Source organism: Euprymna scolopes, chromosome 25 (assembly GCF_053919585.1).
Source record: "Euprymna scolopes isolate OS-2025 chromosome 25, ASM5391958v1, whole genome shotgun sequence".
NCBI classification, from domain to species: domain Eukaryota; kingdom Metazoa; phylum Mollusca; class Cephalopoda; order Sepiida; family Sepiolidae; genus Euprymna; species Euprymna scolopes.
In genome coordinates, this window is record NC_136506.1 from 52,653,625 (window position 1) to 52,679,021 (window position 25,397).

General features: G+C 28.9%; 1 long non-coding RNA gene across 1 annotated transcript; it reads left to right on the plus strand.

Moving 5' to 3' along the window:
- The first annotated feature begins 8,583 nt into the window (after window positions 1-8,583).
- LOC145247253 (uncharacterized) lies at window positions 8,584-22,831 on the plus strand. Its single transcript, XR_013863221.1, has 4 exons — window positions 8,584-8,674; window positions 13,082-13,200; window positions 13,947-14,061; window positions 22,714-22,831. It is a non-coding gene; the product is annotated as an uncharacterized LOC145247253 (long non-coding RNA).
- The last annotated feature ends 2,566 nt before the right edge of the window (window positions 22,832-25,397 follow it).

The following is a 25,397-nucleotide window of genomic DNA, read 5'->3' on the forward strand; positions in this document are numbered from 1 at the left end:
ATTATTATTTCATATTTTTCATATCACCATTATTATTTCACATTTTTCATATCACCATTATTATTTCACATTTTTGATATTGCAATTATTATTTAATAGTTTTCATATCACCATCAGTATGTCATATTTTCCATATCACCATTATTATTTCATATTTTTCATATTAGAATTATGTTTTTATATTTATTATATAACCATTATAATTTCATATGTTTCATATCACCATGATTATTATATATTTATCATATCACCATCATTATTTAATATTTTTGATATCGCCATTATTATTTCATATTTTTCATATCACCAATATGTTTTCATATTTTTGATATCACAATTATTATTTCATATTTTTCATATCACCATTATTATTTCATATTTTTCATATCACGATCATCATTTCCTATTTTTTATATCACGATTATTATTTCATATTTTACATATCACCATTATTATGTTATATTTGTCATATCAGCATTATTATTTCATATTTTTATATTACCATGTTTATATCATATTTTTCATATCACCATTATTATTTCATATGTTTAATATCCCCACTATTATGTCATATTTTTGATATTGCCATTATCATTTGATATTTTTCATATTTCTATCATTATTTCATATTTTCAATATCACCATTATAATTTTATATGTTTCATATCACTATTATTATTTCATATTGATCATATCACCATCATTATTTCATGTTTTTAATAATACGATTATTATTTCATATTTTTCATATCACCATCATTATTTCATATTTTTCTATCACCATTATTATTTGATGTTTTTCATGTTGCCATTATTATTTCATATTTTTCATATCACCTTTATTTTTTCATATTTTTTATATCACCATTATTATTTCATATTTTTCATATCAGCATTATTATTTCATATTTTTCATATTGCCGTTATTATTTCATATTTTTTATATCATCATGATATCACCATTATTATTTAATATTTTTATATCATCATTATTATTTCATATTTTTCATATCACCATTTTTATTTCATATTTTTCATATCACCTTTACTTTTTCATATTTTCATATCACCATTATTATTTCATATTTTTCATATAACCATTATTATTTCATATTTTTGATATCACCATTATTATTTAATATTTTTATATCACCATTATTATTTAATATTTTTATATCATCATTATTATTTCACATTTTTCATATCACCATTATTATTTTATATTTTTCATATCACCATCATTATTTAATATTTTTCATATCACTATTATTATTTCATAATTTTACGTCACCATTTTTATTTCATTTATTTCATATCACCATTATTATTTCATATTTTTTATATTACCATTATTATTTCATATTTTTCATATCACCATTTGTATTTCATATTTTTCATATTGCCATTATTATTTCATGTTTTTGATATCACCATTATTATTTCCTATTTTTCATATTGCTATTATTATGTCATATTTTTCATATCACAATTAGTACTTCATATTTTTTTATCACGATTATTATTTCATATTTTTGATAGCATCAGTATTATTTCATAGTTTTTATATCACTATTATTATTTCATATTTTTGATATCACCATTATGATTTCATATTTTGCATATTGCCATTGACTTTGTTATGTTTGTTACTTTACATATTTCGCGGGTTGCTCCCTTTATCGACACAATCACGGTGAAATGGCATATCGGAATAGCAAATGGCATATCAGAATAGCAAATGGCATATCGCAATAGCACATGGCATATCGGAATAGCAAATGGGCGAATTAGTTGAATACACATATTTCGAACACTGTGTGACCTTCGGAAGCAATAACACCAGCGTTCATGGATAAAAAGCAACAACAACCCAGAAAATAGGATTGTTTATGTTACATAAACAATACTATTTTCTGGATTGTTGTTGCTTTGTTTTTACAACATTATATAATATTTTTGCATAATTACATTTTGATTTCCGGTTAAACATCGATCACAGTTTACTCTTCCTACTTTAAAAAATTATCGATTTTCAAATGGTAAAAACAACATGGTGTAACGTGCAACTTCCAATCAAAAGGACGACAGCCATTCACTGCATAACGGAATATACCGTAATTCTGTGTTTACATGTTTTTGTTCCCTTGATTTCGCTTGAACATCAGCAGTTCAACTGCTGTAATGGCGGTAAATGTTGTAGCTGTTGTATTTTGAACTACGCCTATAAACATTCAATCATAAGAAATACTCTCAATCGCTATTGATCGAGTATAATAAATTTTATGCGTTCACTGTAGATATTTAAAAATATTTTTTATATAAATTTCGTACTTAGAACCTTCCACTGCATTGCATTACCTCCTCTTTTCTGCAGGAGAATGAGTTCATTGACTGTCACCTATTGAATTATATATTGGCTTTTCATTGTCCCTGTCCACCCACTATGCGCACAGCAAGTGTTGTTTTGTTTGTTTCTTAGTTTGTTTATTTGTTTGTTTGTTTGTTTGTTCGTTTGCTTGTTTGGTTTTATTACAACTCGAACTTAGGGTTAGTGTTTGCATACAAACAGATGGTAGTTTTTTGAAACGTAGAATTTAATAATTTTGTAAGGCGTTAACACTTTATTTCGGAGAAGGTAAAGATATATTGCTTATTACCTAAAGCACTTTCTCGTCGGTGAGAGAGTGCTTACTGAGCCAACCAGAATATTTTTGGCGGAATTAGCTTTTAACTGTTTCATTACGTCTATTGCACGTATACCGTTTCCATTTTTTGGAATCGTTAGTGTCATATGAAGATATCTTTTCCTCTTAAAATATGAAGAAATTACAATTTCTTTCCCGAAATAATATAATAATTAATAAATAATATAATTTTTAATAAATAATATGTAATGAAAATATTTATTAATATAATTAAATATTATAATACAATAATAATACTTGAAATATTATATAATAAAATGAAATATAAAATATAATACAAAAATAAATATAAATAATATATAAATTAAAATAATATATAAGATAATATAAAAGATATTACTTTAATATTAACAAATGAAAATGTCCTTTTAAGCGTTTCTGGGAACTTTTAAAATATAACTCTTTTTCGTTGGTTTCAGAAGTTTCCAGAAACTAAGTGTTCTAAATAATTGAATTCTGGATTATTCTCCAGCGATTGCTATAAATAGAAGATTATGTGTTTTTAAAACCAGTTTCATACACCAAATTGAAAGTGCGCGAAGTGTAGGCGACTTTCTTGCTAGAATCTAACTCCGGCCAAATAACGAGAAATGAATGAAACCTGGTCGTATATAAGCACACTGAACGTCAAGCCTAATAAACCATTCTACAAACAAACCATAACGAATATTTTGGTAAATATAGATTTATCTGAATCTTGATATTGATCAAAGAAAATACATATTTGGATTTTATTTAAGTACTTTTAACTTATGGTACATTGCTAGAACTAAAACCTTTTTATTTATCTCTCTTAGACCATTCTATTTACTTTAAAATAGTTTTTGTTACATTTACCTTTTTGTTTAACTTATTTTCCTTTTAACTCCATTCTATGTTTCTTCTTACTCTTATTTTATTTATAATATATATATATATATATATATATATATATATATATATATATATATATATATATATATATATATATATATATATATTTATTTACCAGTGGTGAAAAAACCGGACTAGAGTGCTCAATGTGTAGTCAGAACAGTATATAGGAAATTTATTACTGTGAGTCCAGAATGAGTTTACAAATTGTTTCAGCTAGAGGAAAATCCTCAAAGAGAGGAAAAAATCCAACTAGCATCGTCAGAATTCATAGATGAACTAAGTTATAAAGTCAAATAAGAATGGAAAAATCGTAGATAAAGGGGCGTTAGAAAAGAAGGGGGAGTGGTAGGGAGAGGACGTTGGAGTTTAAAGTAGTAGGAGTGTCTTCAATAAGAGAGGGGTTTATAATTAAATATTAATTAGGTGTAAATTCTTATATACGTTTTTTTAACGGTTTAACTTAAAAGATGCTACTTTTATTGATAACGGCATAAGTAACAGTTAATTTAAAGGATCACCATGGCAACAGGTTGGAGAGTTAATGTTAGTGAAGGAACGGGTTGAAAATGGGGTTTAAAGTAATTTAGCCGCGCGGGGAGAGATTGAAAGATATTTATTGTTTATAAAATGGAAAGAAAAAGAAAAGGAAAAATAAGTTAATGAATTATACTTTACAGGTTTATTTTGATAGTATAATGATATATATAATTAAATATATATATATTTATATATATATATATATATATATATATATATATATATATATATATATATATATATATATATATATAAATTAGCCGGGCAGGTAGACATTATACGTTACAGGTTTATTTTAATAAAACAAAATATAAAATAGGTGAAAGCTTAAGTAAATAACTTAAATAATAGATAAAAAAATTAAGGGAAAAAAACATTTTTAATAAGTACCACACAAATGCAAGCACACGCATAAATATGTACAGCAAATGCACATACGTAAATGGGGGAAAAGCACATGAGTGATTACACATATATATATATATATATATATATATATATATATACATATAAACATACATACGCATACACAAACACACACACACATATATATATGCACACATACACAGATACGTAAAAATACGCGCATATATACATATATAAACATATATATAAATACACATACATCCAGATGCACACACTTACACTAAAATACATATACATATATATACATATGCAAATACATATATATATATATATATATATATATATATATATATATATATATATATATATATATATATATATATAAATATAACTTAGCTGGGAGGGGAGGGGGAGAAATTTAAAAATATTTTATAAATAATTTTTAAATTTTCGGGCGTTGTAGTTGAAGGAATGAGAGAAGGAAAAAATATAAATTAATGAATTATAAGTTACAAGTTTATTTTAATAATATAGAAATAGGTAAGAATATCAGTAAGTTAATCAAATAATAATACATTCATAAAAATATTAGGGAGATATTTATAATAAGTGAATAAAACACATACACACAGAAAAACACACACACACAAATACACATGTAGAAGATACGCACACAAATACAAATACATATATATATATAAAAATACATACATATACACACATGTAGAAGATACGCACACAAATACAAATACATATATATATATAAATACATATACATATGTATACATATAAATACATACATACACACACATATACATACATATACATACATATACACACACATACACACATACATATATATATATAAAATAGCTGGGCAGGGAGAGATTTAAAAAATTAATTTTTTGTTTTTAATTTATTATTTATAATTTTTGAATTGTCGGGCGTTAAGTTGAAAGAAAGAAAGGGTAAATAGAAGGGTAAATAGGTGAATTATATGTTATAGGTTTATTTAATAAAGTAAAAAAGTAAGGATATCAGTAAGTTAATTAAATAATAAAAATTAATATAATTATTAATAAAATGTTAATAATAAGTAGATAACAAAAACACACAAATATATACACATGAGTACACATGTAAAAAAATGTACACACATCAATGGGGGAGGAGCATGTGCTTGAATATATGTACAAACACAAATACGTAAATATATGTAAATAAGCTTCGTGTTAACAAATATGATAATTATTATTGAGAGAATTAGTAAGAGGTAAATATAAGAGAAAAGTGTATAGTATGTGTTATATGTAGATGGTAAATTAAATAATTAATTAAAATAGAAGGTAAGTAAATGATTAGTTGTTAATAAGTAGATAATAGACCGAGAGGCAAGTCAAAGGATACCAACTGTGATAAGTACGTAATTGAAATATTAGAAATCGAGACCTAACCATGGAAATAGCCAATAAGAAACTATGAGGCGAGAACCTTTAAATAATGACATAAGGAGTGATTAAGGCAAAGGGGGGGGGTACAAAAATGAGTTAGGTAAAGAGAGATGCAGCTAAAAAATTGTGGGATAAATAGGTGGGGGTTCTGTTGGGGGGTTCTTTTAGAATGAATGAGGGACTATATAGTTTCGGTTGTAAATAGGGTGTGTGTAATTCGTTAGTGTTAGATTTTAGGGGTGGGTTATAGTTATTACTAGAAGGGTGAGAAGTTGCTTAAGAGGTGGGATTTATAATGTTTACAATTAAGTGAGGTTTCAGTTTTTTTATTTAGAAGTTTATCTCTATCTCTAAAATTAGTAATCAGTAATTTTTCAGTTAAGCATAAATAACATGGGGAGTTTAGTGATTTACAGGTACTAGCTATATTCAGAATTTCCCAGCTAATAATTGGGGTGAGGTTGTTTCGGGTAAGTAGTAGATAGTGGTTAGTTAATGAAGTACTATTGGGGTGGTTGGGGTTATTTAGGGAGCATTTATGCACTCTAAATCTGTCTTTGAACGTGGTGCTTGAGAGGCCAATGTAAAATTTTTTGTTTTAACAGATCCCGCAAAGTCCTCTGGTTTAACCCTCCCTATAATAATATGATAAAAACTAAATTAGGTAAAAAATTCTTCATGCTTCTTAATCACCACTTCCCCCTAGTAATATTCTACATAAAATTTTTAATAAGAACACTATTAAGCTTAGCTACAGTTGCACAAATAATCTAGAAAATAAAATTAAAAAACACAGCAATAAAATACTAAATAACCACAACTATAATAACAATGATCAAAATAACTGTAACTGCCTTAACAAACCCCAATGCCCGCTCCAGCAAAATTGTCTCTCAACAAATGTGGTTTACAAAGCAACTATTGCCCCTACATTATAAGTTACATTATTGTTTCGGCTACACGACCGTTTTTTTTGCCGTCTGTAGCGTCCTCAGACTTATACAGAAATGTTCGCTATTTTGGGATGAGAGAGTGGAAGAGTGAATGAGGTTAGAGGGTGCGAGGAGGGCGGGAGAGAAGGAGAGGAAGGGAACAAGTATGTATGTATGTTTGCGCGCCAGGGCGCGCATGTATGTGTATCTGTGACCGTTTCTTTTAAGTATATATGTGTGTACGTGCGCATGTGTGTACCCGTGACCGCGACCGCTAGCTGACCCTCTCCAAACAATTAACCACAAAATAAAAACTAAAAATAAATAAACCGAATCATAGCCCCCCCCCCGCCTCCAAACATAAGTGAAAACCCAACAGCTCAAGACATACTTACCAAGAAATCACCTCGAGACGCTAAAAACTTTAACACTAAGACTTGAATTTTAAAGTACCCCCTCCTCCCACCTCCAAATATTCCCCTCCACCTCATGTATCCCTATGCCCTCAGCCACACCAGAAATTAACCTCCCAGACACTCCCCCACAAGTTCCTTAAACCCCAAAACTAAAACATTATCGACATACCAAACGCCCCCACCTTCCCTCCTTGTTACCTTCCTCTCTTTCTCTTCCGCCCTCTTCGCAGCCCCCCTGAGCTCATTCACTCTTCCACTCTTTCATCCCAAAATAGCGAACATTTCTGTATAAGTCTGAGGACGCTACAGACGGCAAAAAAAACGGCCGTGTAGCCGAAACAATAACGTAACTTAACAGAAAGATACGGTAATAAAAAATAAAACGCATATTTGCTCTACAACAGTATTGAGCACTTTCTTCAGTTTTTAGTAATTACCATTTCCACTATATATATATATATATATATATATATATATATATATATATATATATATATATATATATTGAAGTGAATACCCCTAGTCATCACTAAAACGTAACATTAGCCAGACATAAGGCTAAGATATGAAAAACTATAGGTCTTTGAGGTTAAGATTAATAACAGCTACACAGCTACACAGCTACAAAGCAATATGAAATCACCCTTCTAGACAATACTATTTTTTTCGAATATGTTGGATGACGTGTTTGCCCTGTGAGGGAGTTTTGACAATACCACAATGTTTTCGTCTTTTTTATTCCCTAATGTCACCCAGAGTTATGATTAGCGATAAGGTTAGTAGAAGGTATTTGTCTTTTTATTTCATTTATATCAAATAGTATCTTCTTTCCAGTGTGTGTGTGTACTGACACAATTACTACACCCCCAACACACCCCGCAAAAAATCTTCCTTAATACGTTTATACGTTGCTGCGAGTAAGTTCTTTTGTAGTTTTCGACTAATATGAACATTTAAATACTCATCATTATTCATAAATGTAATATTAGGTTGGTGCAAAAATAATTTCGTTTTTGACATGAAGTTGAACGTCAAAAACAACATTATATTTGCACCAACTTAATACCTACAAGTACCATTTATAGTTAAAAAAAAATAAGAAGTTAAAAAAAATAACAAGTAAAAGTATTTATTTAGAGTTCGAAGACGGGTTCATTGGTTTTTCCCGGGCAGCGGCAGTGATTGTGTCCTTCTAGTTAAAAAGCAAACAACGATAATAAAAAATAAAGTAAATAACATACGAATGTGAAAAAAAGCACATGTTGCGTAGAGATAAACGCATCGACCTCATCGAGATAAGCATAGATTTCTTGAACGTTCGTGTAATATAAATACTGGCGATAATTGCTAACGGTATACAATAATTCACTTAAAACTAACGACTTTTTGAGGTAAGAAAATCCTCCTTTCTTTTATGTTTACGTTTTTATACTAACGAACGGTCTATAAACGGGATTTATTAAAATTACTGTCCAACTTTGAAATCATGATTACATTATCATATAGGTGCAACAGTAGCAGTATCAGAATTTTTGTAGGAATTTTTGACACCCCTAACACGAAACTGCGAATACAATATAAAAATCTCGTAATTTCTCTGTTAAAAGTGGGTTATTTATTTTCTTTATGGATTATACTTCCAAAATAAACTATTACAGTTGTTTTAAAAGTAATAGAAATATATATATTTAAAAAAAAAAAAACAGTAATGAATTTTCCGAACTCAATATTTTTCAATTTTTAAACTTTAAAAATCTATCAAAATTTTTCTATTCATTCTATTTTTACGATATTTTCAGGGTCAATGTGAAATTTTATGTTCTTTCCAATAAACCGAATATAATATTTTAGACAAACGTTTTTTTTTTTAATTCACGCCCCCCCAAGTGTCACCCATTTTCAACTTTCGCTTAAAAAGTAAATAATTAATTTATGTCGGAGAGTTTTATATATCACAAATTGAAGAGAAAAGGTCAATAAATAATATATTCAAATTAAAAAAAAAAAATCCTTTTTTTAGAAATTTACCTGTAAAGTCCGAAGTTTAAAACCTTATTTTATAAGAACACATTGTTTTTTTTTGTCTTTTTTTTTAATGAAACCTTGGTCCTTGCTCCTTTAATTGAAAAGAAAATTAGGGCTTGAATTAAATTTTTCGAGGAGTTATAAGCTTGGAAAGACAGGGGGTCGAATAATTCACGCCTCTCATTTTGAAATGTCTATTAAAAAGTAAATAATTAATTTATGTTGGGGAGTTTTATATATCACAAATTGAAGAGAAAAGGTCAATAAATAATATATTCAAATTTAAAACAAAAAAAATCGCTTTTTTAGAAATTTACCTGTAAAGTCCGAAGTTTAAAGCCTTATTTTATAAGAACACATTGTTTTTTTTTTGTCTTTTTTTTTAATGAAACCTTGGTTCTTGCTCCTTTAATTGAAAAAAAAATTAGGGCTTGAATTACATTTTTCGAGGAGTTATAAGCTTGGAAAGACAGGGGGTCGAATAATTCACGCCTCTCATTTTGAAATGTCTATTAAAAAGTAAATAATTAATTTATGTCGGGGAGTTTTATATATCACAAATTGAAGAGAAAAGGTCAATAAATAATATATTCAAATTTAAAACAAAAAAAATCGCTTTTTTAGAAATTTACCTGTAAAGTCCGAAGTTTAAAACCTTTTTTTTTTTTTTTAAAAAACAATGTGTGTTTTTTTTAATAAAACCTTGGTCTTTGCTCCTTTAATTGAAAAAAAATTAGGGCTTGAATTACATTTTTCGAGGAGTTATAAGCTTGGAAAGATGGGGTGGAATTATTCACTATTTTCACGAAATTTCTGACACTGCTAGTGCAACAGTACTTTTTATTTTTTATTATTTATTTTATTTTTTTAGTTTTATTGTTTTGTTTTAGTATAAAAATATTTGGTAACTGCGTTGGGTTATGGAATGATTGATGGGGATGACATTGACGCTAGAAGCGCTTAGGAAAATGGGTTTTTTTGCTTAATCATCCTACGTAGAATAGATTTTAAATTAAAACCAGTTTAACAAAATAAGAGGTTTGAATGGGTTTAATATATAAGAGCGTTCAGGGCTTTTACGGAAATAGTCCAGTCAAAACTTAAAAAATGGATTGCCACTTAGTATTGAATAAAAATCTTGCGGGTTTAAATGTTCGTCATTTTTATACATGACGGTACCACCATTCTGCAGAAAAAAAATCAAGATATCTTCATCCTGGGCTCCATTAATACACTCCAATTAATAAATAATGGCGAACAGTACCTAATTTTAAAGTTAAGGCTATAAAACTGTAAAAACTAATCGTGGAAATTCGAATAAGAGAATGAAAATTTGAAGAACATTTTAATTCTACATAACAAAATAGAAATGTTGATTTTAATGATATTTAAAGATATTTAAAGATATTTAATGATATTTAAAGTTACCAGAGAAAGGCGTAAAATGCCTAATCAAAATATTTACTTTGTAAAATATGATTAAATGTTAGAATAACGATTCAGATATAAAAATGTTGACATTTTACAAATATCTTATTCATAAAACTCAATATGCCTATCTGTCTCCATTTTTTTTTCAAACTGTATCTCCTCTAAGACGGTTAATATATACATATACATGACTACTTCATTTAATCACAGAAATTAATATACGAAAGTATTATTTTATGCGTAAACTTTAAGTATTTACTTCGACAGTGCTCAATACGTAGATAGAGCTAGGTAGTAAGTTATAAAATTATATATGGCAATTAAGCTACACAGAATATTCCGCGTTTCATTCACGCTAGGATTCGTCGGGATTATGGGAATAGTTGTGGTTGTTCGCGTTTTTATATACGCACATTCTATTGAGTTTTTAGTTAGGCAATCAGATTCCTAGTTTCCACCGCTCCCTTCCTAATCAGCCAATGGGTAGGCACTTACAGGACAAAGGCCCAGTTGACATGGAGTCCACCCCTTTCTTTGTGTGTGGGCTTTTTTAGCGGGAAGCGTAGATATCTAGTGATTTGACGTATTTTAAACCTAGGCGTAGTTAAGTGTGCGTTTTTTTTTTGTTTTTATATATATATATATATATATATATATATATATATATATATATATATATATATATATATATATATATATATAAAAGCGGCTAGGTTTTCATATCTATACATGAATTTAATTTCGATGGTTGCCATTCTTTCATTTGGGTTGCCTATCTTTTCCTTAATACTTGAGTATAAAATATATTTTATAGGTTTATATGCTTCGTGACCGAGATAGGTTTTCCAGGTCATATACATGTAGACGGGTACATAGTATATATTTGTCTATATTGGTTATTCCGTTCCCAAAGCCCTCTACTTATCTATCTACTCTAGTTATCGTTTGGGGTCGATTATGTGGTTGGTTTCTTTATGTAACGTTGCTTTACGATGATACTTCCCGTAAGTATATATCAACATTCAAATTACAAGATTGCTAGACCCTTAGATTATTTTAGTTAATTGTTTTCAGGTGTTTAATTATTAAGTATGCAAAGTGCACTCACCTTTATCAACTTGATGGCACATTGTGTTTCTGTTCGTTTAGCTTAATATTAAACGGTAGCGATTGAGATGGTGTTCTGATAGTTTCTTCCTTTATTTAAGTGATTTATGCTAGCCTATTCTTCAAAGCTGTTATTATTAATAGTTTCAACGTGAAAATACTTGTGTAATTTTCTTTATTTTCACCACATAATAAGTAAAGAAAAATAATCAAGGTGCAACGTATTTTGATTCTAAAATATCTGGAATAATTATTTGATTTACTACATTTATTAAGTTGTTTTTATTAAATTGGCATTGAGAGAATCAGGTTTTATTAATTATAAATCTATGCGTGGTAATTGTTGAATGTTTCGATTAGTTTCTGTATTCAAACGCAATTATCTCCGATTCTAAAAGAAAGAATAGTCATAAGTACAACCTTATAAAATTACAAAATTAAAACATAGAATTTTTGTTTGGTTTTAAAAACGAGTTTATTATTACGCAACTTGAGTTTCTATATAAGATTTATGAGGTTATGTTAAAAATTGAGGTAACTATTTAAAGCATGAGATTAAACGCAAAGAAAGCGAGGTCAAACTCTTTTAGTTCCATCTGCTTTGATATTTGTCGAATTTTCAAATTCTATATAGAGAATGCTTGAACTTCTGACAAAATTCTGATTTTTTATTGTGATTTTTTATTGTGATTTTTTATTGTGATTTTTTAATTGTGATTTTTTATTGTGATTTTTTATTGTGATTTTTTATTGTGATTTTTTATTGTGATTTTTTAATTGTGATTTTTTATTGTGATTTTTTATTGTGATTTTTTATTGTGATTTTTTATTGTGATTTTTTAATTGTGATTTTTTATTGTGATTTTTTATTGTGATTTTTTATTGTGATTTTTTATTGTGATTTTTTAATTGGCAAAACGATTCTTATTTTTATTGATTCTAGAAATCTCAGAACAAATGTTATATTTCTACAATCACCAAAAAGAAATCTCAGAACAAATGTTATATTTCTACAATCACCAAAAAGAAATCTCAGAACAAATGTTATATTTCTACAATCACCAAAAAGAAATCTCAGAACAAATGTTATATTTCTACAATCACCAAAAAGATTTTTGCATCACTTGTGATTTTACTCGCATTGTACATGCATTTTGTGGCATTCCTTATCAGCTAACATTTTGTGCCATTCCTTATCAGCTAACATTTTTCAATAAACATTTTTCTTTTTGCAGTTTTTCAAATTCACTTGCAGTCATGAAATTCACTCTTTTCCTCCTTGTTCTCATCCCCTTGGCCTACGCTGCCACCATCCCAATGGAAGAGGAAGAAAATATTGATAAAAAATTTTCAGGTACACATTTTTTTCAATTAATTTTTTTTTCAATTAATGCACATTAAAACGGAAGGGAATTACTTCGGTTCAGTTCTATTAATTTGAAACTTGAAAACTCATCATGCGTAAGAAATATTCTGAAAATATTAAAAGGTTTTGCAAAAAAAAATGTTTCTTTCCGTGAAAATCAAAGTGATTCGTTGAATCGCTTATCTGAATACAAGCAATGGACATGTTCGTCCGATTTTATAAATTTAAGGTATTCAATTTTATTTAGAAAAATATTCAGTTCCAGAAGCAGTATCAAATCAATGTATTTTCTATAAATCGATTATTATAAAATATTATCGATTATTATTATATAGCCAAATTTCACTTATTTTGTTTTGCTTCAGACGAAGTTCTCATAACTTCCTGGAGCAAACACTTGATCTCTATAGGAGATACATAAATATTCGAATATTACATCAAACTTCTTTACATCTCAAACACTGATTTAGTAAAAAAAATTGAGAACATGTTCTAAAATTGTGCCTAGTGAATATTCTAAATTTACAAAATCATATCTGTAAAGTAACTAAACCTAACTATGAACTGCCTTCTCTGTTACTAAAACTGTTTAAAAATGAATAAACACTAAGTAAAGTAATATTCCGACATGGGATAATATGTTAAGATGTTGTTTTTTGTTTGTTTGTTTAAATTTACAAAGGCTTACTTCATTTCATGTTTTTGTTATTTATTTATTTTTTTTATTTTTTCAGTTGATGACATTTTTCAGCGCTTGAAATCTTTAGATTTATCCAATGGCTGTGTAGCTGCCTGTGAAAAGAACGTTCAGAAATTCTGGACATTCCTGTGTAGTGCTGCTTGCAAAATGTAAGTACTTATGTATGATCGCAATACATTTATTTGTATAAATATATACATACGGTGAAATAGTGAGATAGAAAATAATAATAATATCATTTCACACAAACGATACTCCATTTTTTAAATCTCAACAAATATTTTAGTCACAAGAAAATTTTATTTCTATTTCTAGACATACAGCCATCATTTACAGGTGTTAGATTCACACACACACACATACACACATACACATACACACACACACATATATATATATATATATATATATATAGTCATCCACATATTCATATATATATTCAGATATATTTGGTTATCTCTCTCTCTCTCTCTCTCTCTCTCTCTCTATATATATATATATATATATATATATATATATATATATGTATATACACACACACACAAATATATATATATATCGAGTCATCCACGGACAAACTGACTATATATATATGTATATATATACATATATATATGTGTATATATATGTATACATAGTCACCATATATATATATACATACATATGAGAGAGACATCCACAGACAGGCTGCTTAGCTATATCACAGCTTATCAGTACGGCTGCATTAACACTCATTGTAAGCCAGGGATCGAACCTGCAACCATCTAGTTGATAATCAGCAGTTTTACCACCAATCGATTTGTTCAATTTGCAAGCAAAGAGCTTTGCATTACGCTGAGTATTCTGTCCGTATTATATAGTATTTTCTCATTTAGGCAAACGTTATCAAACTTAACAAAAAGTATTAGTAGAATTTTCGATTCTTCGCCGAATCATATTCAGGTAAAAATAACAACATTTAGAAAACAACTGACTACGCGATCTGTGAAATCGTTAGACGTCCAAAATATTAAAAAAGAAAAAAAAAAGTGTATTTGATGATTACATAAATTTTTTAATCACATTAATCCAACAACAAAACACAAGTTAACAGATTTATCACTGGTATTAACGCTTCTATATATATATATATATATATATAAAGTACGAGCGCGCGCGTGCGCGTGCATGTGTGTGTGTGTGTGTGTGTGTGTGTGTGTATACAACTCTCCTACAGTCTGAACGGATCATGACCAAACCTGGTATGATAATGGTCCCTCACCTAGGGATAGTGCACAACTATTTTAAAGGTCAATGTCAAAGGTCAATATCAAAGATCAAGGTTAAATGACAACGTCATACGTTATATATATATATATATATATATATATATATATATATATATATATATATATATACATAAAATATAACACGGAAATTACATAATTGTCGATGCAATAATTTATTTCAACCTTATGGTATTTTCAAGCATCTAAACCAGACAATTACATTTTTGATACTGAAAAAAAGGAAAGAAAAGATCGGGCTTCGACCCTCAAAAAACCAGAGGGGGTGGTAGTAGCAATCCACTTAATACATTTTATAGAGAGGGTGATAGGGATTTAAAAAAAAATTAAAATTAAAAATAACAAATAAAAATATTAGATTAGACACTTATAAGCGGCAGCTCGATGTAACCATAGATATACACACACACACACACACACACGCAACACATATACATACACCTACACCCACACACACACACACACACACGCCTCTAAAATGTACGTTCTTACACGTAAATGCCTTGACACGCGTTTACTAACCTAGGAAGAAAGGGGCGAAAGTATACGGATATATAGTGAAAGAAATAGAACAGTGCGTAATGGAAAAAGAAGAAAAAAAAGAGAGGAAAAAAAAGATGAGACAGTGATCAAATGTTAACTGTCATATTAGTGTAGAAACTCTGAGAAAGATAAGGGAAAGAAAATGGATGTTATACACGCGTCCTATAGTTAATTGAGTCATGGAAAGTAGGTCTATTAAAAGATAAATAAAAAATAATAAAAGTAAGAAAATAAAAATAAAAATAAAAAGAATATTATATACAAAGTTTTAAAACTATCTGTATGTTATTATGTAAAAATTAGTTAGAAATAAATATTATCTTATAATTCATTCAAATATTGTATTTGTAATATAATACTATGAATTTAAAAAAATTGAGTCTTATGTATTTAATATTTTATATATTTTCATGTAAATAATTTTATTGGTGATTATAGCGGTCGTTGTAATTAATATTTCAATTCTTAATTGATTAAGAAGTGGAAAATTGTAATATTGGCCGCCCTCAATTCGATAGGACGTATCTAGTTTCGGGTAATATATACTTTTATTCACTCCGTACAACAAAAGTATTCTCATGCACGCATAAAGAAATAAGTAAAATAATTAAATTTTTGTGTTGATTTGTATTAAATCTAATAATATCTAGTTTTAGTATTTGGTCTTTTTGACTTAACTCAGTTTAATAACTAATGTATTATTTGCAGAGAAAAATTATTTTCTTAGGGCTATCTCATTTATTTATAAGTAATTTGGATAAAACAGGTACTTCGGGAAAAAAAATACCTAACTTAGATTTCGGACAACAAATCATAAAGTAGTTATTATCGAGTATATACCGGACAACACTATAATTGCCAGTGGGGTGGGGTGGGAGTGTTTATCGTAAATAATCTAGTGGTGTTATATTCGGTGTCTTTACCATTATAGAATTCTCTGTTCGTCGGATCTAGAGTTATTGGTTATTTTAAATTTACATTTATGTCTACATCTGGCCATCAGTTCATCTCGTTTGTTTAGGAGATTATTGTGTTGGTACTTCAGGATTCTTATTTTTTCCTCGAGGCATAAACTGCATCTCTGCCTTAAGCCGTTTTGAACGTCCGAATGACATAGGATTGACCATGAGATCACTGGGGATCGATTCTCATTTTTTAATAACCACCATTGTTTAGCTAACTCGGTTTTATTCTTAAGTTCTGGGTTATTGAAAGAATGTTTGTGGTCATAAAAACGTTGTTTCCAGCTTCCGGCGGAGATACCGAAGTAAACTTTTTTGTCCCTGTTATTATCTTCTGGGTGGATCGTGGCCTTATAAACCACGCACTCAACTTTACAATTACCGTCCAGTGGGCAGTTATTTTTCACTTGGCAGTTACATTTGTCTACTGTAGCCTTATTTCTATTAGAGTTGTTTAATATTTTATTATTATGAGTGCTAATTATTCTGTCCATGTTTTTAGTGCACGAGTAACTTATTTTAATGGTTTTTCTATTAAATATCTTCCTAAGTGGATTATTTATGGTAAAATGCTTATCTATAATTGGCTCCACACCGTGTTGAGCTCTCCCAGGAATTCTAGTATCGGAATTACTTTAATTTTGAACTGAAGATGGAAAAATTCACACCATCGTATTCGCTGAAAAATATACCTTTTCCCAGCTTACACAGCTTCACTTTCTCTCTGATGGACAGAATAACGGATTTTACCAATAGACTGAGATGGAAAGCGTATTTCTATTTAAGAAATGAGGATTATAACCCCAAGGAAACCTATAATTTCAGATCTCAGAATACCTGTAAACCCATCGAAGCTTTAAAGCCATTCGAGACTGATCTATTTGACTTAGTTAAAAGAATTAAGTTCCGGAGGCATTCAAACAAATTCCAGTCAATCCTGAAAAATGACATCGCAGAGATTAAAAAGTCTAACAAAGTGTGGGTGAAGGCTGATAAATCAACGAATATTTACAAGATGTGCCCATCTGAATACAAGAAAACTATTCTGGAGAACATCTGTAATAGTTATAAAAAGGATACCCTCGACACTGAAAATACAATCAATGAAGAAACCAAAGTATTTGCATCCAAACTGGGTATAGAAGATAGAGTGGGAAAAATAGATAAGAGAAACGCATACATACTCATCAAGGACCACAAGAAAAATTTCCACATCAAGAAGCAGTCTAGACTGGTCAACTCCACTAAATCGGAACTCGGTAATGTATCTAGGGAGATTATCAGAGACATTATTTAGGTAACCCTGGAAGCCACTAAATTCAATCTGTGGAAGGATTCTTCGGATACTATCGAATGGTTTAAATCGATTGAAAATAAGAGAAATGCTTGTTTCATCCAATTCGATATCATGGATTTCTATCCCTCAATTTCCAAGGAATTACTCATGAACAGCATTAATTATGCTAGGAATTTCGTGGATGTATCCGATGATCAGGTAAAACTAATTATGGCTTGTCGCAGATCCATCCTTTTAAACAATCAGGAAACATGGATCAAATCGAATAACAACGAGTTTGACGTCCCGATGGGGGCTTTTGACTCAGCCCAGATTGCCGACCTAGTGGGCATATTTATAATGTACACTATTAGCAGAATTATAGAGCCTAACTTAGTGGGATTATACAGGGATGATGGACTAATTGTTATCCCTAATAGTGACGGCCCCATGGTATCAAAAATACATAAAAAGTTAGTAAGAGCCTTCAAATACCTAGGATTTAAAATAGATATTACCCCAAATTGTAAAGAAGTTAATTATCTAGACATAACTCTAGACTTAAGAAAGGGGATATACAAGCCGTTCAATAAAGATAATAACACACCTTCTTATATTAATACTAGATCTAACCATCCAAGTTGCATAATTAAACAAATACCTAAAACGATTAACACTAGGATTAATAAACTTTCGGCTAACAAAGAAATTTTTGAAGCAAATAAAAAATTATACAATAGAGCACTAGAGATAAGCGGATACAGTGAAAAACTCACATATATTAAGAAGGAAAATAAAAATAAAAATAAATCTAAGAACAGAGGCCGGAAAATAATATGGTTTAATCCCCCTTACTGTCAACTATCCAACATAAACATAGGGAAAGTATCTTTGAACCTAATAGATAAGCATTTTACCATAAATAATCCACTTAGGAAGATATTTAATAGAAAAACCATTAAAATAAGTTACTCGTGCACTAAAAACATGGACAGAATAATTAGCACTCATAATAATAAAATATTAAACAACTCTAATAGAAATAAGGCTACAGTAGACAAATGTAACTGCCAAGTGAAAAATAACTGCCCACTGGACGGTAATTGTAAAGTTGAGTGCGTGGTTTATAAGGCCACGATCCACCCAGAAGATAATAACAGGGACAAAAAAGTTTACTTCGGTATCTCCGCCGGAAGCTGGAAACAACGTTTTTATGACCACAAACATTCTTTCAATAACCCAGAACTTAAGAATAAAACCGAGTTAGCTAAACAATGGTGGTTATTAAAAAATGAGAATCGATCCCCAGTGATCTCATGGTCAATCCTATGTCATTCGGACGTTCAAAACGGCTTAAGGCAGAGATGCAGTTTATGCCTCGAGGAAAAAATAAGAATCCTGAAGTACCAACACAATAATCTCCTAAACAAACGAGATGAACTGATGGCCAGATGTAGACATAAATGTAAATTTAAAATAACCAATAACTCTAGATCCGACGAACAGAGAATTCTATAATGGTAAAGACACCGAATATAACACCACTAGATTATTTACGATAAACACTCCCACCCCACCCCACTGGCAATTATAGTGTTGTCCGGTATATACTCGATAATAACTACTTTATGATTTGTTGTCCGAAATCTAAGTTAGGTATTTTTTTTCCCGAAGTACCTGTTTTATCCAAATTACTTATAAATAAATGAGATAGCCCTAAGAAAATAATTTTTCTCTGCAGATTATACATTAGTTATTAAACTGAGTTAAGTCAAAAAGACCAAATACTAAAACTAGATATTATTAGATTTAATACAAATCAACACAAAAATTTAATTATTTTACTTATTTCTTTATGCGTGCATGAGAATACTTTTGTTGTACGGAGTGAATAAAAGTATATATTAACCGAAACTAGATACGTCCTATCGAATTGGGGGCGGCCAATATTACAATTTTCCACTTCTTAATCAATTAAGAATTGAAATATTAATTACAACGACCGCTATAATCACTAATAAAATTATTTACATGAAAATATATAAAATATTAAATACATAAGACTCAATTTTTTTAAATTCATAGTATTATATTACAAATACAATATTTAAATGAATTATGAGATAATATTTATTTCTAACTAATTTTTACATAATAACATACAGATAGTTTTAAAACTTTGTATATAATATTCTTTTTATTTTTATTTTTATTTTCTTACTTTTATTATTTTTTATTTATCTTTTAATAGACCTACTTTCCATGACTCAATTAACTATAGGACGCGTGTATAACATCCATTTTCTTTCCCTTATCTTTCTCAGAGTTTCTACACTAATATGACAGTTAACATTTGATCACTGTCTCATCTTTTTTTCCTTTCTTTTTTTCTTCTTTTTCCATTACGCACTGTTCTATTTCTTTCACTATATATCCGTATACTTTCGCCCCTTTCTTCCTTGGTTAGTAAACGCGTGTCAAGGCATTTACGTGTAAGAACGTACATTTTAGAGGCGTGTGTGTGTGTGTGTGTGTGGGTGTAGGTGTATGTATATGTGTTGCGTGTGTGTGTGTGTGTATATATCTATGGTTTCCTCGAGCTGCCGCTTATAAGTGTCTAATCTAATATTTTTATTTGTTATTTTTAATTGTAATTTTTTTTTAAAATCCCTATCACCCTCTCTATAAAATGTATTAAGTGGATTGCTACTGCCACCCCCTCTGGTTTTTTGAGGGTCGAAGCCCGATCTTTTCTTTCCTTTTTTTCAGTATCAAAAATGTAATTGTCTGGTTTAGATGCTTGAAAATACCATAAGGTTGAAATAAATTATTGCATCGACAATTATGTAATTTCCGTGTTATATTTTTTATCTTATTGCTCTGTTTACCACATTGAGCTCTCATACTCGGATTTCCTCTGGAATTATTCCATTATAACACACACTATATATATATATATATATATATATATATATATATATATATATATATATTCTCCTGCAGACCACACCACTGAACTGATCATGACCAAGCCTTACATGATGATGGTATGCGATACAAAGATGATGCCCACTATTTTTCAAGGTCAAGGTCAAGTGCCAAGTATTCGCTAAACGGGTACCCAAGCGTACGGCAAATTCCTGCGCAAAACGCGGGTATTTTTGCTAGTAAATAGATACTTCTCATAATTATTTAGTTAATATAGTAAATAGATACTTATCCTAATTTATTAATGATACATAATTAACGAAAGATTAAATAATCGCGGATTGCAAACCTGATTATTTATGCAGAACAATTACTCATAATAATCTACTCATAATTTGAAGCTGTAAAACACACAACTTATTTAATTAATAAATTAGTAAATTAAACGTTCGAAATTTGATTCATTTTATCTTACCGTTATTTAGATGTACGTCCGTTAACTGCGTGTAAATAAAGCCACGATCAAAGTATTCAAACACAGAAAAATGAAAATACTAACCTTAAAAGTATTTCAATTAAGAAGAATAAGTTAAATATAATTAATAGAATACCTCGGTGTTTTTTCTGGGCACGGTTTCAAAATCTGTCATTAACCTATTGTTTTCTCTGAAGGTTTTTTTCTGTTTGTTTGTTTTTGTCTTTTTTATTGGTGGGAGATTAAAATGTATATTTTTTGTGTTTAGATTAAAATGTATATTTTTTGTGTTTAGATTAAAATGTATATTTTTTGTGTTTAGATTAAAATGTATATTTTTTGTGTTTAGATTAAAATGTATATTTTTTGTGTTTAGATTAAAATGTATATTTTTTGTGTTTAGATTAAAATGTATATTTTTGTGTTTAGATTAAAATGTATATTTTTTGTGTTTAGATTAAAATGTATATTTTTGTGAATGAATTAGAATGTATATTTTTTGTGTTTAGATTAAAATGTATATTTTTTGTGTTTAGATTAAAATGTATATTTTTGTGTTTAGATTAAAATGCATATTTTTGTGTTTAGATTAAAATGTATATTTTTGTGTTTAGATTAATATGTATATTTTTGTGAATGGATTAATATGTATATTTTTTGAGTTTAGATTAAAATGTATATTTTTTGTGTTTAGATTAAAATGTATATTTTTTGTGTTTAGATTAATATGTATATTTTTGTGAATGGATTAATATGTATATTTTTTGTGTTTAGATTAATATGTATATTTTTGTGAATGGATTAAAATGTATATTTTTTGTGTTTAGATTAAAATGTATATTTTTTGTGTTTAGATTAATATGTATATTTTTGTGAATGGATTAATATGTATATGAAACAGTTTGTTTAGACGTGAGTAATAAACAAACAATGAAATTTAATGTTTCGGTTTTGTGTTACAATGGACTGAGGTACGAAAAAGTGGAAAGAAACGGATATATAACAAATAAATATATATAAATATATATGCATATATAAATGTAGGTAGAAGAGTAATTTATCTTGCTTTCACAAGATAAATTACTTATCTCCTACCTAGATTAGGTTTTCTGTGTTTTAACTGATTTTAAGGTATGATTTTAGTGTGAAACATAAGTAGTGCTGAGCGCTTAAGTTAAAATGAAAACAAACATGGCGCCATGATGCTCTTGTCGTTGCAGTCCTAAGAATCGCTTAAAAACTTGAAAAAATGTTAAATACTGACAAAACTCCACCGATAAATGTCACAGAGATATTTTATTTAATTCCCAATTGATTTTGTTTTCTTACAGATTTTTTGAGAATGTTACCCCAGCGAGTATGTAAATTACACTCAGATTTATTTGAGCGGAAACTGCACCAAATGGCTTTGAAAGTTTTGAATTGTCAATAAATATTTCAAGAAATATGCATTCTTGTTTTCGGTGTTTTATTTATTTCATAGACTCATGCACTGAGTCATATCACGAAATGACTATCATTTGAGTGTTCCTTTAAGGCTTATAGGAAGTTTTGGCGGGTTTCTATTCTTAAATCTGCTGAGAAAAGTAAATTGCTATGGAGAGTTCTTAGTTTGTGACGCAATTAACACTAGCCTGAAATATTAATTTTCAGAATTAAATACATTTATGGCGTCAATGTTCGGTAGGTCATATTCGTCTGATCATCGTAAATTAATTGCCAACTACGAGTAAAAACAATCTAGATAGACATCATAATAATTACACGGCGCCCAGAAAGCAGATCGAAGCAGAAGAAGATACGACCACAGTTATTCTATTAAAGATTGTTGTTGTGGATGCGTGTAAAGTTATTTTCCGGACATCAACACTTAAGTAAAATTTTCTGAAGGCACACCCTCCCCCATGCTCTGGATGTTTTATTAGCGTCCCTATTGCTTTTAATGTTGTGTGTGTGTGAGATGTCTCGACCGGGAAAGGCTGATGCTACATTCCGAGACATCAGAATTCCCCTTCTTTAGGGGCACACTTGTGCACCTCACCTTCTGTCTTTGTGCCACATCTACCTGAGGTTTAAAGGAAGTAAATAGATTTTTGTCACTTTTTGTAACTTTACCTAGGTAGTAGGTACCTACATTAACTTAGGTAGAAGCAAAATGAATGGTCGAGCCATAGGCACTACCAAAAGTCACCACAGAATTACCCCCCTATATGTAAAACGACGTAACTTTATTATAAATTAATATTGTACCATTTAAAAAAAGACAGGAAAAATAAACAATAATTAAAAAAAAAAATTTTCATAGGAAAATAATGAAATTGCGAGACGTAAATCGTGTTTACATAATTGGCGCTTTAAAATACCGTTCCCATGTAATAAGCATTTCGAACGTGAAAACATACCCGTGTTTAATAAGTCTAGCAAAAATCAACTAATGGTCAGATTTTCATGAAATTTTCGATACTTATTCATTTTAGAATGAAATTATATATAAAATGCAGTTTCCGTAAGATATACAAGGGCAACTATTTTTTATAGTGCGAGTCCCCCTATATTTATTTTTTCGAAATTTTAACAAAATATATTTAAATCTATCGACATTTCTATTTATTATGAAACATAAGAGTTTAAATAAGTAAAACATATTTTTTTAAATTTAAATACACATATTGAATAAAAAATTACCTTGAAATTGCAATTAAAAAAATGATATAAATTTATTATCATTATGTTTTTTAAATAGCGTTTTTTCGAATTAATATATACTATAATCAGTTGAATTGCCACGAAAAAGAAACTTTCTAAAAATTAATTAATTTTTAAAAGATTAAAACGATTAAAATTCCATTATTTCAAGATGTTCCATTACAACATAGATTTTTAATTAATTGTGTTTATTTTTTTTAAATATTAAGTTTTAATATAAACATGACTCTTGTCAGCTATTTTATCGCCAGATTAAAACCAATTTGAAAATATTATTGCACAAATATTAAGCATTTTGTAGCCCCCCTCATATTTTGTATATCTCTTTTTACCGAACAAAATATGGAACCCCGTATGTAACCAAATGAACATTTAGTAAAACCGTATTTCATACTTAATATACAAATGTTTATAATATTATTAATCATTAAACTGTGTAAATCTTGAAACCTAACAAAATTATAACAAATATTAATTATTAATTGCAGTTTGAAGAAGATAAAAAAAGGTTTTTAAAAATCATTAAGTCGCTTCTGCTTTTCCATAGTTCGTATAGTTAACACAAATCTGACGTCACGGAAACATGCGGTCCATTTTTCACAATCGTTTGGCAGACCCTACCAAGCCATCTCTTTATTTAAACATTCAACAAAATTCGAGTTATCAAGTAATTTTGATAAAATGTTCAGTATTTGTTTATAATCATGCATAACTGACATGTGATCATTAATTGAAAAACTGAATATCTAGTTTAAATATGACATATAATTTCAAAGGACGGATGAAAAGGTGAAAAATAAGAAAAATCGTATCAAACATAAACCAACGTTTAATATTTATCCTATCTTTCATCTCTTATCAACTAGGAACGTGTTCCAAACAAATCTAAAACCGATTATCAATGATTTTTTAAAGGTACTCTCATTCAATCCTGAACCTCCGATAAATAATCTATCATATATTTAAATTATATTTATACTTTTTTAATTAGCAATGTTTCTTAATAAATCGATAAATGACAATATTTTACTTCACGTCAAATTATTTCGAGATCCCCAGAGTTCGATAACCACATATATTTCTTAGAAATCCATAACTCATCGATCACTTAGTTCTACATTCCTCTTTTCTATAAAACGTCTCGCTACCGCACAATCAATATATACCATGCAGAGTATGACTTTTTACGACACTTCCCATAGAGTGAAGATAATTCTTGCCAAATGTTAGGTTCTAATAGGCTAGAAGTATGTTGCGGGCAAACAAACATACGACAGTAATTATGTTCTTTGGATATGTTTAATAAAAT